Source organism: Diceros bicornis, chromosome X (genome assembly GCF_020826845.1).
Source record: "Diceros bicornis minor isolate mBicDic1 chromosome X, mDicBic1.mat.cur, whole genome shotgun sequence".
Lineage (NCBI taxonomy): Eukaryota > Metazoa > Chordata > Mammalia > Perissodactyla > Rhinocerotidae > Diceros > Diceros bicornis.
The window spans coordinates 135,087,640-135,103,831 of NC_080781.1; the positions used below are offsets into that span (position 1 = coordinate 135,087,640).

The 16,192-nt window shown below is 44.0% G+C and overlaps 1 protein-coding gene across 4 annotated transcripts in view; it reads left to right on the forward strand.

The window, feature by feature from the left end:
* The first annotated feature begins 5,054 nt into the window (after positions 1-5,054).
* MTM1 (myotubularin 1) overlaps positions 5,055-16,192 on the forward strand; it is a 104,155-nt gene continuing 93,017 nt past the window's right edge. For 3 of the 4 annotated variants that reach the window (XM_058534880.1, XM_058534883.1, XM_058534884.1), the window contains exon 1: positions 5,055-5,101. The gene's annotated coding sequence lies outside the window, so the exon portion shown is untranslated. Of the gene's footprint in view, positions 5,102-11,972; positions 12,390-16,192 lie in introns of those variants that run through there. The other variant, XM_058534882.1, reaches the window with a different exon arrangement.

Genomic DNA, 16,192 nt, shown 5'->3' on the forward strand with positions numbered 1-16,192 from the left:
CTGCAAAAAATGCCATTGGGATTTTGATAGACATTGCATTAAATCTGTAGATTGCTTTGGGTAGTATTGACATCTTAACAATATTAAATCTTTGAATCTGTGAACACGGGATGTCTTTATTTGTGTTTTTAGTTTTTTTTAGCAACGTTTTGTAGTTTTCAGCATACAAGTCTTTCACCTCGTTGGTTAAGTTTATTCCTAACTATTGTATTCTTTTTTTTGTGTGTGAGGAAGATCAGCCCTGAGCTAACATCCATGACAATCCTCCTCTTTTTTTGCTGAGGAAGACTGGCCCTGGGCTAACAACCATGCCCATCTTCCTCCACTTTATATGGGATGCCGCCACAGCATAGCTTGACAAGCGGTGCATCGGTGCGCACCCAGGATCCAAACCTGCGAACCCCAGGCCATTGCAGCGGAGCGCATGCACTTAACCGCTACGCCACGGGGCCGGCCACTATTTTATTCCTTTTGATTGATCTTAAATAACAAAATTTCACTCGGGTTCAGCAAATATTTGCTGACATTCAGGTTTTCCACTTTCATTTCTCCCTTTCTCATATATTCTCTTTCAATTTTCATCTTAGGTGTCCAAATCTTTCAGTGTTTGAGAAGTAGCATTCTATTCACCTCAATATGAATCAGGTCAGCTCCTTCAAATAAAAAGATAAAACTTTTTGTAAAAATCTCTTTTGAATAAGACACACTTGAATGTATCATGAAACAGTTCCTCATGGGGCTTACTTCCTCAAAAAACTTTTAGTGTAGGAAACTGAGATTTTTTATAAAACTCCTAATTGGGGGCAGAAGGAGGGTATCTTGTGAGTTGGCCTTTCTTCTGAGTGTCTTTGGTTTGATTTGTGGTCTGACTGGGGCCTGAGGCAATTTTCTCAACATGCTGCTTGTGGACTAAACCTCAAAGCCATCCCTGGACACCCTATATTTGCCTAGCAATGAGAGACAAACAGGGCTGGCTCTTGGAAACATTGTGATGTCATAACAATAATCCCTGCATGTCTGGCCCCTGTGGCCAAGAGGCCCTGGGACAAAAAATCTGGCCTTCTCTCTGTATGTAAGTGTTTTCAAGTCTCATTACTTGGCTTGAACTTCCATCCAGCACCTGGAAAAATAGACCCTGCTGACCAGCGGGGCCTCTGCAAGGAGGCCCCAACTCAATGCTGAGTTCTATGAGAAAGTAGAAGGGAAACACCAGCAAGAAGCACTATTGCTTTTCGTCTTCTCATCTTCACTTTCCTGCATGTGAACACAGAGTCCAGGTTGACTCCCATGGTGTACTGGAGCCCCACAGTGTGCATGCCTGCAGGTCACTGGAGTTCCCAGAGAGAAGGTAGGGAAAAATTCTGGGCCCTGGGGTCCATAAGTGTCATGCTCAGTCTGTCCAGACTGGGCTCCTGGGCCTCCTCCATCTAGGAACGCACCCCCTGTCCCCTCCATGAGGCTGGGCCACCATCTTCTCCTGGTGTGGGCTTCTCCCTAGCCCCATTCAAGCTCTTGCCTTGTAGCACACCCTTGATATGTGTGGAGCAAATTTCATCATTCTCTCCTCTTCAAGGCCCTGGGCCTCTTAAAAACAACAACCAACCAAACAGACAAACACAGATTGACAATTGTGGGCAGCCTCAGGAACCTTAACTGAGGCTGCTTCCCTCCCTGACTTTAAACTTCAGCTCTATTGAAGCATAATTTATCCACAGTGATATTCATCCATTTCATGTTTAGAGTTGAATGAGTTTGGGCAACTGTATACAGTCATGTAATCACCAGCACAATCAAAGTATAGAACATTTCCATCACCCTCAAAACTTCCTTCTTTGCCCCTTTGCAGTCAATCCCCTTCCCACACCTCTGGCCCCAGTCAACCACAAATCTGTTTTGTCTCACTATGGTTTTGCCTTTCCCCAAATGTAATATAAATGGAATCATACAGTTTGTAATATTTTGTGTGTTGTTTATTTTGCTTAGCATAATTTTTTGAGATTCATTCATGTTGTAGCATATAGCAATGGTTCTTCCTTTTTATTGCTGAATAGTATTCCACTGTATGGACATATCACCATTTAGTCATTAGTTGATGGGAATTTGAGTTGTTTACCTTTTTGACTATTATTTTCAAAAGGCGGCTATGAATATTTGAATACAAGTTTTTTTTAGTGAACAGAAGTTTTCATGTCTCTTGGGTAAATACATAGGAGTGGTGTTGCTGGGCTGTGTATACATTTAATTTTATAAATCACTGCCAAACTGTTTTCCAAAGTGGCTGCACTGTTCTGCTGAGGCTACTTTTAAAATAAAGGGTGGGGTGGGGAGAAGGAGGGAGGCAGAGCCGCTTTGCAGTTCTAGAAGCAGAAGTTAGTCTCAGGCACTCATGTGTTTATTCCTAACAACAAGCTAAAGAAGTAGATACTAATATCCCCATTTCACAAATGAGGAAATCGAGGCTTAGAGAGACGTACTTGCCCAGTGACACGCCTAACAAATGGAAGAGCTGGGATTTGAGCCCAGAGCCCTTCACGTGAATGCCCAGGGGCTTGCCCCCTGCCCTCTCCCACCTCTCTTCCCATCGGCCAACCTGGCAGCTTGGGATCACTGCTTCCTTGACACTCTGAAACCTGAATTAACCTCTGTCCTTGCTGTGCTAGGACACAGCAACCCTGGGAAGTGACATTTGACTCCTTTTTTTAGAGGAAGCAGCTAATGATCAGAGAGGTAAAGTAACTTTCCCAAAGCCAACAGCTTGTGTCTAGAATTGCTGGGACTGGAATCCAGGTCTCCTGATTCCAAGTGCATTCTGCCAGAGCACAGCGCCTGGCAGCTACATTTTAAAGTTTTCATTTCTGACCACCTCTTTCTTCAGCTTTCTCCTTCCTCTATAAGGACACCCTTCCCTTTCCTCTACCTTCCTCCACCCCGAGCTGATATAGAAGAAGGTGGTGGCAGTCCCCAGCTTGCATCAAGCCCAGGCAGGAGTGGGGACTTGGAGGTCAGAGGGCCAGCAGTGGGGCCTGTGTGGTGAGTGTGCTAGCAGAGAGAAGCAGGAAACAGGCCATTTCCTTTCTGAGGCCTGCTTCTCACCCACGAGGCTGCGGGTGGGAGTATGGGGTGCACCTGCCTGCGGGAGGGCAGGACTTGGTGGAGAACACAGCAACCTGGCCAGGGGCAAGGTGGGAATCCTAGTGCTCAACCTTTACAGTTTTCGAAGTGCTTTCATCTCTGTTCCCTGCTTGATCCCTGGGATCACCTACACTGGGAGGCAGGCAGGGCAGGAGTTGCTGTCTCCATTTCACAGGCCAGAGACTGGTCTTCTCTACCAGCCCTGTCTGCTTGGGTTGCCTCCTTCTAGAGCTGGGGCTGGGCTGGGGCTGGGCCCAGGTTGGAGGTACCAGAGAAATATTTTCCAGTAACTACCTCCTTAGGATGAGGAGTGTCCCTGTTCTGTACCCTCCCCCCCACCCCCACTGAGCAAAGGGCTTCAGCCTCATCCTTGAACACAGTGCTTACTGTATGCAAGGTCTTCCACCCAGCTGCTGCCCTCCCTCCACCCATCCACATTTCCTCTCTCCCTCGATACAAGACTCACAGATTTGGGAATCCAGAGTTATTCAGTAGCCCACCAGGGAGCCTCTCTGGCATGCAACGCATGCAATCAAGAAGCATTTACTGAGCGCTCTTTGAAATCCAGTACAAAAGTGAATGAGATTCAAAGAAGTTCACAGTCTGGGGAGGAGAGCTGGCGGGGCAGACATGTAAGCAAATGATGATGTCAGTGCGATGAGAAAGGCTCTGGGGAGAGCTTTAATTCTGCCTGGTCCAGGAGCAAGTGCTATTCTGCAGCCTTTCCAGGAGTTTGGCCAATCCACGAGAAAGGAACAACAAGTGTAAAGGGCTGGAGGGAGGAAAGAAGCTGGTGCATCCAGAGAATCGAAAGAAGTTCCCTATGACCACACTAGACCTTGGGGTGAAGAGAGAGAAGAGGCACATTGGGAGAAGTGTGTAAAGAGTAGGTGGGTTGGAGTCTGAAGGGCCTTATTACTCATCTAACAAATCTGGGCTCTTCAATAGGATTAAAATACGTTTGTGTATAATGATACATGATTATACACACCAACACACATATATAAGTATTGTGTAAAACAGCTGTTTTTAGATACTGGATTACTAACAAACATAAGAGAAAAAGAGGTCATGTTAAAGTAATCCTACTTACTGTCATTTACCTGAACTGCTTCTGTATAATTATTATGCAGCACAAGGAATATTACACATATTCTTCTATGTGTCCGAGTATGTGTTTTTTGTTTTTTTTTATTACACACTGAATTCTTTTCCTAAAGTTGCCTTCCTTCTTTCTCTTTACAGTATTACTGGTTGCCTGCCCCAAAGCTCAAAAAGTAGAAGGAACTTTACCCTGATATGTTTCCTTTCACTAAGTCTCAAGAGAGTTCTTGGAACGGTACTGGCACAATATGAAGGATACCTCAGTTGTTAGCAGGGTTTGTGAATTGCAGATCCTGCACTGGAGTCAGTGAAATTTCTCTTGTTTTCTTATAGTATCTCAACTTCACGCTGCCAACCTCGTGTACCCAGTAATGGCTCAATTTAGTGACACCCGCTAAAGTTTTATCTAGAGAAGTTTTCCCTCTGGATTTCCCCTTTATTGGAAAAAAACAGTGAAATACAGAGAAGAGTCCTGGGACTACGCTTCCCAGCAGCCTCCGCTCGGCGCCTACTCCTACTTCCCTGACAGGGGTGGCTGCTAACATCTTGGCCCTGCCCATTCCGGCCACCATATTTAGAACTACAACTCCCAGTTGCCTCCACGCGCTGAACGCTTCAAAGAGGATTTCCCAGCAGCCTCCTGGGCGAAGAGGCCCGCCCCTTGGAGCGGCTCCCCACGCTCACCCAGTGTCCTCTGCCCGCCCCGCCCCTGTCACGTGACACGCCCCCAGCCAACCGGCGCACGGAGGAGGGCGGCGGGCGGTGGTCAGGGGCGGAGAGGCCGCAGGGGGCGGGCCCTGGAGGGGGCGGAGCGGGGCCCGGGAGCCGAGCAGCCTGGCAACGGCGGTGGCGCCCGGAGCCCGAGGTGGGTTCGCGCTCGCGGCTGGCCTGGCTCCCAGCAGGGTGCTGCGGGGACTTGAGGGGGGGGGCGGGAGGAAGAAGTTGGGGCTCCCCGGGCCGGCAGGTCCCGCGGGTCCCCCGGGGCCTTGCAGCACCCGCGGGGGGGGGTTCGTACGAGCGCCTTCGCTGTCCCCGCCGATCAGGGCTGAGGCCGGGGAACAGCAGGCAGGTGCCTCCGTCTTCCCTGGTTTTCCCCGCCCAAGGTCCCAGGCCGGCGGCGGGCGAAGGTCGGGACAGGAATCGGGGCCGGGGGCCCGGGGCCGGGGCTGGTGTGGGGGCATCGCGGCCGCTGTCCGGACTTTGCTTCCCCGTCCCGGGGCGGCGAGCGGGCCGGGCAGCCGCCCTGCCTCCCCGGCGACGCGCCTCGGCTGGTCCTCACCCTGACCCTCCGCTCGGGGTGGGTGCCCGCCGCATCCCCCCTGAGTCCTGTGGAGCCGCCGCAGCCCGGCACTGGCCGCGAAGCCTCGATCTGCGTTCTCGGCCAGTGTTTTCTGTGTCACGCACGGGAGGTTTATCTGCTTTTGCAACAGTTGAGGGAAGATCGGAGAGGGAACGTTTAGTTCCCTGATACGCAGTCGGAAGTATGCACAGGCACGAGCAAGCGCCCTTTGCCGGGTTGCCTCCCTTAACTGTCTTTTGCTGCGCTCAGGAAGTGAAAACTAATTTTAGTTTTTGCTTAAGCAAATATGAAATGAATCTGCTGCACAAATTATGTTATAGGCTTTATAGACAAAGTGTGAGGCAAAGTGGATTGCTACTGGTTTTTAAACTGACATACTAGACCTTCACAAGAATGGAATCCTGACATATTAGAATTGAATAGGATCTTGAAGTTCATATAGTTTATTTGTTTCTCACATGGGGAAACTGAAGCCCAGAGAGGATAACTAATGTGACCCAGGCTTAGGGGCAACTTAATAGCAAAACTAATATCGCAGGTCAGGTCTCGGGGGCGGGGGGCGGGGTAATCTTGGCATTTATCTAGCCAGAGTACTTTTTATCACAGCTCAGTTTTGCTCCTTGTGAAGTATCCATGCATCTTACAGTCTTGAGACTCAGCCAGCGATTTTTCTGTAGTTCAAACCATTTTGAATTGAATTCAAAACTAGTTTACAAGCCAAAGAAGACAATCAGACTTGTTGATTTATAGACACATTTTGCTTTTATCTACCATTTATTTGGGGCATGATCACTTATTCACCAGATTTAACTCTGAATGACTTTTGGCTCTTTCACAAAACCAAATCGACCCTTGAGAGATTCCACACCATGGAGTAGATTCAAACCAGTGCTGCTGCCAGTGTATAATAGCCTCCTGAGGTGCTTGAAAGTGGAGAACATTCACTGGGGCTTTTAGATTCTAGTATGGTTATTAAATGGTTGGTCTCCTTAAAGTTAGAACTCCTTAAAATTCTAACATATTTATCAAGTTGCCAGTGGTTTCATTCATTGATCAAACCCAGAATGCCCATGGTATGCCTGCAGTGTCCCAAGCACTGAGAAGACCGCACCACTGACAAGGTCCCTGCTCTACAGAGCTTATGATGTGTGGAGAAGCAGACAATAAAAAATAAACAATGATATATTTTCCAGTGGCGATGAGCACTATGAAGAAAAATAGAGCTCTGAAACTCTGCGATGACAGTGAAACAGGCTGGCATGATTGAGAGTGACTGGGGCATTACTTTGAATTGCCACTTTTAGATTGTTGGCTGCTGCTCCATTAAAGCAAATCATTGAATCCAAAAGTAAATGTGTCTGAATCAGAGATTCTATGGAGTCCTCATTTCTCCAGCGATTGCCTCTTGGATGATAAGGTCATCACAGCCTCATTTGTACTTGCATTTTCCCCCTTATATGCAAACAGTAAGTGGTTTCAAACACCCAGGGAGGTGGTCTCCAAATCCCTTGCTGTCTCACTGCAGCTACAGAAGGCTCTGCTGAGGTCAGTATTGGCTGTTGATTCCATGCCAGTGTCTGCTGGCTTCAGGGTACCTTACACAAGGATTTCTCTTCCTGCACACTGCTTTGTACTGGGAACCTACAATCTGAAATGATCGTCAATCCGTGTGTTGTGTGGTTTGTAAAGAAACTAGTTCATTTGGAGATTAGCTCTAGAGGAAAGAAGCACTCAACTTCTTAAGAACAAGAGTACAAATAAAATGGCATTAATGATAACTGACTGTGAAAGTTCATCTGTTTAGTACCTTTTCAGTTCTCTCCTATTCTGTATGTTCAATGGCTTCAAAGCAAATTTTTAAATTTTTACAGGTTCTGAAAAATGATTAAAGTTACAAAAAATACTCCAATATTCTTTGTTCCAAAATAAAAGGAGAATTAACAAAGTGTAGTTAACATTAAAAACCACTCAAAGAGCATGTGGTTCTTGCTCTTAGTGAGGGCTCCAAACTAAGGAGAAAAGCAGAGCCCCTTCAAGGCTTAGTAGGCGACATTTTGAACTGGTGGCCAAAGGATTTCAAAGGCCAGAGTTTCTTGTTATTTCTAAAGGGTTTTCACTTTTATAAGAGAATAAGAAGTTGTTTTTATTATTCCTTAGTAATTTCTCTTCCCTGTTTCTGACCTCTTTGAAGTTCTGCTTCCTTTATTTTCTGGTTCCTCAGTTCATTATTCCTTTTTGGCAGATGTGGGGACAGGGGCTGTCATTTATCTATAAGGTGTTGACTCTGGATTTGAATCCTGGTTTCATATTACCTGTGTGACTTTGGGCGAGTTACTTACTTCTACTGTGCCTCAGTTTCCTTATCTGTAAAATGAAATAATAATAAGTAAATAAAAATAAGTAAAATGAAAATAATAATAATAGTACCTTCCTTAAAGAGTTGTAGGCAGGACTGCGTGATGATCTATGTTAAGTGCTTAGGATAGTGTCTGGCACATAGTAGGCACTCAAGAAAAGTTAACTCACTGACTTGAACTACATGGAACTCCTTTTCTTTTAAGAAAAAAATGATTCTCGATATGTCCTAATAAACTTCTGGAAATGCAGTAAGTGTGATTTCGTAGACATTTCTCTGCATTTCATTGTTGACTCTAGCTTTTAGTTTCAGGTGTTATTGGCAGCAGTGTCCACAGTCTTGCAGTGCTAAGCTCCTTTTACTGTTTGGACTCAGAAATTACTCGAGGCCATATTCTGTTTGTTACTACAAACAAGAATAGAGCAAGAGAGGCCGTCTTCTAATTCCTCTGCTTTGAAAGCAAGAGCGTACCAGGAGACCCAGTTGGAGTTAGTTGAGTGATATCCAGTTGGCATCCTGTAGTTGGAGGATGGTTTTTCATATTAAATGTTTACAATGTATTTTTCCACAGGGGCACCAGGGCAGTCTCATCCTTTTCTTTTTAAGAATGTGGCAGGCATCTCTGTAGAAAATTGGCATTGTGCGCCAGTGCTTTCTTTCTGTTTCTACCCGAGGAACAAGGAGTGGCAAAGGAGCCTTTTGTCTGTGTGAGGTGGTAGAAAGCTTCCTGTGTTTGGATTCCGGAAGTCAGGTTCAAGTCTCAGTTCTGCCCCTTCGTAACCCTGTGACACGGGACAAGTCATTTTACCTCGCTGTAGGTGGTCTTCCATTTGTAAGACAGAGCTAAGAAAACCTGCACTACCCAGCTCCCAGAGCTCTTGAGAGAAGCAGATATGCATCAGCACCCTTTGTAAACTGTGGGGCATTATTATTATTGCATTCATGTGTTGTATAAGCCGTCGCTATTTGGAGAACTGGTCTAAGAGGGCAGCGTCCTTCCTGTTCTTGGCCCATCTGCCCCGTAGCTGTAGGTGCGGCCTCTGCCTTGCTCTCCCTCTTCTGTCAGCGTTGAAATATGCAAGTGTTTTAGTGCCCTCTCAAATGGACCCGAAGCCATTAGTACACCTTATGAGCTTCCATTGTATTCATTCCTAAAATGATAGTACTGTATACCCAGCACTCACAGGGCGAGAGCAAGGCGACCTCTGCATCAGGGAATATTGCCTGCCTTTTTCTGCAGTGTCTCAGAAGGAAAGTCTTTCCTTTTTCCAGTCAGCACATCACCTTAGCTCCTCGATGCAGCTTGAGGGCCTGCTGAGTTCCTCCTTCCACACTAGACTGGATGCTCATGCTCCTGGGATTAGGATGAGAAGAAATTAAGGGACTTGATTGCTCTCCAGGTCCTTACCTTGTTGGAAGAGAATGGGTGCTGAGTACTCTTTTCTTGTTACTTGAATTTGTCTCTCAGTGTCTCAAAATGACTCCATAAGTAGCTCTTTGAAATTTCACGTACTTATATTGGGTTAGTATTGCTATTCCTCGACTCCTTGTCTTGATAGGTAACACCTGAGTATTTCAGTATTAATTTTTTTCATCTTTCTAGCTTGTAATAAAAGGGGCTGAGGTTGTTTTGCTGGGCCAGTGACACCTAACATGGCCCTCTACCCGCAATAGACATTTAGTAACCATTCTGTGACTTGAGCTGGACAAGGGTGGAGAGTTTAGAATTGTTTGGATGTGTTCATTTCAGCCAATTCTGTTGTATGTTTAGAGATCATATTCCCTGACTGCAGGATGAAATGGAGCTCAGGCTTAGCCTTTCTTTCCATGGTCAGTTAGCAAATGAATAAGAAAGCTCTTTGAGTCAGTCCAGTGGTGGGAGAGGTCTCACACTTTGCTTTCCCACCCTTTTCTTCCCAGCTTCTGGAGTTTTGGACTATTGTGATGAGCAGTTTGAGTTTAGATTCGTTTTTGCTTTGCTTGTTGATGAGAAGGGGTAAGGGAAGTTGAAGGGTAATAATTGAAAGTAAAAATAAAAGTAACTTGTTTTTAACTCATTCAGCTCTTATTCCCTTGCCTGCAGACCTTGACACACAGCGATGCCCTTTCTTTAGCTTGTGGTAATTGTGAGATACTGATATCACGTCCTTGCGAGTTTTGCGAGAAGGAAGCATGGTTTGTTTCCTAGAGCCTCTTACAGTGGAATGGGCTGCTACTTCAGAGTGTCATGCTTTTCCGTTCGTGGGAGCTCTGGAGGCAGAAGTGGGTCACAAAGGGGATTCTTAGCATTAGGTGGTGGACTTGAAATGCCCTTGTGTGACCCTTAAGTTTTGTTATGGCCCTGAGATGACTTAGGCGGGGACTGAGGAGAATGGGGATTGCGCGGTCAGGGTTCGTTCCAGCAGGCCTGGAATTGGGCTGAGCTATTTTACTGAAATGAGAAATGTACCTGCTCAGCAGTGACCTCTGGGTATGACGTGTCAGTACTATTTGTGGGTCACAGTGAGAAGGAAGATTTGCACTTAGTTTCAGTGAGACCCCAGCAGGGTGCTGCCATTGACACTGGTTATGGGGTGGGCAGGTTATAAGAAACCCCAGTCAAGATTCCATTTTGAGTTTCCTGGTCCTGAGGTGTTTCTTGCACACGTCAATGGTTCCGGATCTGTGAGAGAACGTCTCTACACCCCTCACAGACGGAGGCCAATTGGAGCTAGTCCTCACCTCTTTGTAGCCCTCGCTGCCAGACATAATAACTGATTTTTAAAGTTGAGGCTGAGTGTAACCCTGCTGGCCATTTCCTTTCTTCGCTGTTATCAACTCTGAGATGACGTGATTGTTTTTCCAGAGGTTCCCATCACTTCTATGCCACCAAAACAGTTTCTCCTTGTTGATGAAGATTGTCCTGATGCCCCTGCTCCTGGGAGCTTAGGAGAAATGCAGAATCTTAGGCCCCCTCCAGACTGACAGAGCCAGAATCTGCATCTTAATAAGGCCCCCCAGTGATCTGTATGTAAATTAAAGTTTGAGCAGGCTGGTCTAAGTAGCAGTTCACATCCTAGCTCCCCATCCTTCGAGACCATACTGTCCAGTAGAAAGATAATTCAAGCCACATGTGTAATCTGTTTTCCTAGTAGCTGCATTAAAGAAACAGATAAAATCAATTTTTATAATATATATTATTTAACCCAGTATATCCACAATATTATCATTTAAACTGTAATCAGTATAATAATTAGTGAGATGCCCCCCCCTTTTGTACTAAGTTGTTGAAATCTGGTGTGTATTTTACATTTACAGCACACCTCGATTTGGACTAGCCATATTGCAAGTGTTCAGGAGCTACATGTACTAGTGGCTCCAGTGTTGGACAGCGAAGCTTCGAGAGATACATTTTGGCCTTGATTTGCTGATGATGTCATCAGATTTGCTGTCAATGCCGGAAGAGCAGTTAGAGCCACCGCTGCCACCTCAGCAATAACTTGCGTTAACGTTCGGTGTAATCTGTGCCAAGCACTTCGCCCAGTGCTATTCCATACATCTCATTTGAATCCTCACAACATCCCCACATCATTGCCAAGCGTTCTTTTCTCGGTTTTAGTTTGGTAAGCCGTATTAAGAAGTCGCCGTTGGTATACGTGTGAAACGTAAGCTTCTTTCTTGGGGGCATCCTCAAAGAACTCGAGGAAGGCCTCCTTCTCTGGCTCATCAGAGAGGGCACGGAGTCCCTAAACAGAAGTTTCTTTGTGCTGGAATACTACAGACCAGTGGTTTGCCGAGATAGCTGCTCATTAGAATCACCTAGGGAGCTTTAACTACCTGCTGCCTGGGCCCCACCCACAGTCATTCAGATTTATTTGATCTCAGGGGAGATCAGACATCTGCATTTTTTTAAAGCGCTCCGGGTGATTCTGGCATGCAGCCCAGCTCAGAGCAGCTGCTCTAGGAGCGCGTCTCTGACTTGACAGCACTGCGAGTCACCTGGACTTCGGGTTGAACTGCAGATCCTTATTCAGTGGGCCTGGGATGGGCGGGAGAGCCCTCCCCAGTTGTAGCAAGGTCCCAGGTGATGCCTCTGCTGCAGCTTGTGGCTCGCACTTTGACTTTGAGTAGCCAGCCGCATCAGAATCACCTGAGGGCGTTTCCAAAAACGACAAGTTCCCTGGCAGCAAGCCTGGAGTTTCTGATTCTCTAGGTTTGGGTGGGGCCCAGGATCTGTATTCGAGAAGGCGCGCTGTTTTCCATATTTCACCATAAAGCATTTTGTTTACTTTAGGTTTTGTGTAGGCGCACTTCTAGTGCACATTTTTTTTTGCATAAATGGATGTTGAATTTTATCAAACCCCTTTCCTGCTTTTATGGAGATATGTTTTTTTCCCTCTTTAAACCTGTTAATGCGATGGGCCATTTGAAGGGATTTTCCAATAAAACTTTGTGGCGTTAACAAGGTTTGCATTGCTGGCGTGAACCCAACATGTTTCTTACTGCTGGATTTGATTGGTAATATTTTCTTCAGTATTCTTGCATCTATATTTGTGAATGAGATTTGGCTGTAATTTTCCTGTACTGTCTTGTGTCGTTTAGTGTCGTTTTGCTAGCCTTGTAAAGTGAGTCAGGATGTTCCCTTCTTCAGGTCTCTGGAAGTTTGTGTAACATTGGGTCTCTGTTCTTTGAATGTTGGGTAGAACTTGCCCTGGCGCCACCTGGGCCGAGAGCGTTTGGTGTGGGAGGATTTTAAACTACCACTTACTATCTGCCATATCTGTAGTTACATCTGTCTTTTCATTCTTAAATCTTGATATTGTTTATTTGTGCCTTCTCTCTTTTTTTCTTGATTAGTCTTACCAGAGGTTTGTCCGTTGTGGTTATGCAGAATGAGGTTTGTCAGTATGTGGAAATGAATGAGCATAATTATATTCTCAAGTTTCTTTTTGATTAATTTTTAATGAGTAAAAACATTCTATGATTTTAAGGTCTAATTTATATCAAGGTATATTCCAAAAAGCCTTGCTTCCATCCCTGTCTTCTGCCAGGCATGCTGTTTCTCCCCACCACCACCCATAATCAATATTATTAGTTTTTAGTTCATTCTTCTATGTTTCTTCTTTTGCAGATTTGAGCACACACACATTTGCATTTTCTTACACCAAAAAAGCATACTACATACACTATTCAGCCTCTTGCTTTTTTTTCACTTAAAATGTCTCCTGGAAGTCACTCTTCTCTTCATTTTCTCCTTCCTTCTTTCTTTGGATTTATTCTGCTGTTTGGATGTTTCAAAACATAGTATTTTTATTATTATTTAGTTCTGATATATTCTAATTTCCATTGTGATAATTTCATTCACCTGTGAGTTCTTTAGAAGTGTACTTTTAAATTTACAATTATATATTCTAGATATTTTTAAAACTGATTTCTAACTTAACTGCATTATGGTCAGAGAATGTGGTCTGAATACTCATAGTTCTTTGAAATGTGTTGAGGGTAGGTTTATATGCTATTTTGTGGTTCGCTTCTTCCCTTAGCGTAGTGTGTTTTATGTTCAGCCATGTTGTCTCATGTATCAGCAGTTGGTGACTTTCTGTTGCTGAGTAGTATTTCATGGCATGGCTGTGATGTAATTTGTCCAGTCACTAGTTGATGAACATTTGAGTTGATTCACTCTTTGGCCATTATGAATAAAGCTGCTGTGAACACTTGGCTTACAGGTCTTTGTGTGGACTCATGTTTTCATTTGTCTTGTGTAAATACTTAGGTATGGCATTGCTGGGCCATATGCTTAGTGTATGTTTAACTTTACAAGAAACTGTCAAACTATTTTCCAAAATGGCTGTGCCATTTTTCGTTTCCTTCTGGCAAAGTAAAGTATGAGAGTTCTGCTTGGGCCACATCCTCACCAACACTCGTTATTGTCTGTCTTATTACAGTTGTGGCCATTCCATTGGGTGTGTCATGGTAGCTCACTGTTGTTTTAATTTGCATATTCCTGGTGAGTAATGATGGCGAGATGTCTTCACGTACTTATTGGCTGTTGGTATGTCTCCTTTGGTGAAGTGTCTGCTCACATTTTCTGCCTGTTTCTTATTGGATTGTCTTTTATTATTAAATTATAAGAATTCTTTATATGTTTTGAATACAAGACCTTTATCAGATATGTGATTTGCAAGTACTTTCTCCCAAAGTGTGGCTTACACTTTCATTTTCTTAACTGTGCCTTTGAAAGAGCAAAGGTTTTTAATTTTGATGAAGTTCAGTTTATCATTTTTTTTCCTCTCATAGTTTCTACTTTTTGTGCTCTATGAAGTCTTTGCCTAACCTAAGTTCACGAAGATTTTCCCCTGTGTCTCCCTCTAGGACTTTTGCAGGAGCTCTAATGTTTAGATCTGTTGTGGCAGACAGACCCTACAGTGGCCCTCCTCATTTCCAAACCCCAGCGTTCACACCCTCTGTAATCCCCTTCCCTTGAGTTTACAGCCTTGTGACATCTTGAGCAGAGGATCCAGCTAAACTGTGCCCAGACTCCCGACCCATGGAAACTGTGAAATAATTAATGTGTGTTGTTTACAGCTACTAAGTTTGTTATGCAGCAATATAAAACTAATACGTACTTCATTTCAACTTGACTTTGTATATCGTGTGAAGTAAGGGTCGAGATTCACTTATTTTTCCATATGGATATCAGGTTGTTCCACCATCATTTGTGGAAAAGACTATCCTTTTCCCATTTAATCACCTTGGTACCTTTGTTGGAAATCAGTTGACCACTGTTAGGACCTCCAAAAGATGGGCCTAATTCTGGACTCTGTTCTGTTCCATTGATCTGTATGTTTATCCTGATGCTGGTACCACACTGTCTTGATTACTGAGGCATTATAGTAAGTCTGGAAATTAGGAAGTGGAAGTACTCCGACTTTGTTCTTTTTTTGTTCCCTTCAAGATTATTTTGGCTATTCTTGGTCCTTTGCCTTTTCATACAAATTTCAGAATCATCTTGTCAATTTCTGACAAAGCCCATTGGGATTTGATAGGGATTGCATTGAATTTATAGATCAATATTGGCATCATAACAATATTGAGTCTTCCAATCCTTGAGCATGAGCATGATATATATCTCCGTGTATTTAGGTCTTCTTTAAGTTCTCTTAGCAGGGTTTTATAGTTTTCAGTGTATGGATCTTGTACACATTTTGTTAAATGTATCCCTAAATATTTCATTTTTTATGTTATTCAAACGATATTTTTATACTTCAGTGTCCATTTGTTCATTGGTAACAACACAAATACAATTAATTTTTATGTTGACCTTGTGTATCAGGCAACCTTACTAAATTTACTTACTAGTTCTAGTTTTTCTGTAGTATTCTTAGGATTTTTTACATACTTGCTCATGTCATCTGCAAATACAATTTTACTTCTTCCTTGCCATATGTTATGCCTTTTGTATCTTTTTCTTGACTTATTAGACTTGCTATGATCTCTAAAAGATTGAGTACAAGCAATAAGAGCAACCATCCTTGCCTTTTTACCACACTTAGTCAGAAAGGATTTCATCTTTCACCATAAAGTATGATGTTAGCTATAAGTTTTTTCATAGGTGCCCTTGACTATTCCTAGTTTGCTGAGAGTTTTTTTTTTTAATCATGATTAGCTGTTGAACGATGTTTGTAGAAGCCATATCTCAGATACAATCTTCAGGAAAATAGTATACTTCGTGAATAGCCCTATTGACTCTACATATCACCACTTTCATACCCATTATCAACCACCACTACCCAGCTTTTCCTCCTAATGTTGATAACAGAATTTCCATCTGGAGCTTGGGAATTCTTTTTATTCTTCTATGGAGCAGTATATATTGCTCCTTTAAAAGCCATGGAAATTCTCTGTGTCAGATTCATATGTGGCATTCTTATACTACTGAAATTTCTTCATCTTCTCTTTCTTTACCATCCTTTTTTTTTTTTTTTTTGCTGAGGAAGATTCACGCTGAGCTAACATCTGTTGCCAGTCTTCCTCTTTTTTTTTGCTTGAGGAAGGTTCACCCTGCACTAACATCTGTGCCAGTCTTCCTCTGTTTTGTACATGGGTCACCGCCACAGCATGGGCATGGACCTACACCCAGGAACCAAACCCAGGCCACCAAAGTGGATCGCGCTGAACTTAACCACTGGGCCATGGGGCCAACCCCTCTTTGCCATTCTTTTGACATTGGTTTTGGTTCCTCTTCATCTCCTTGCCTTTTTTTTTTTTTTTTTGGTGGGGAAGATTCGCCCTGAGCTAACATCTGTTGCCAATCTTCCTGG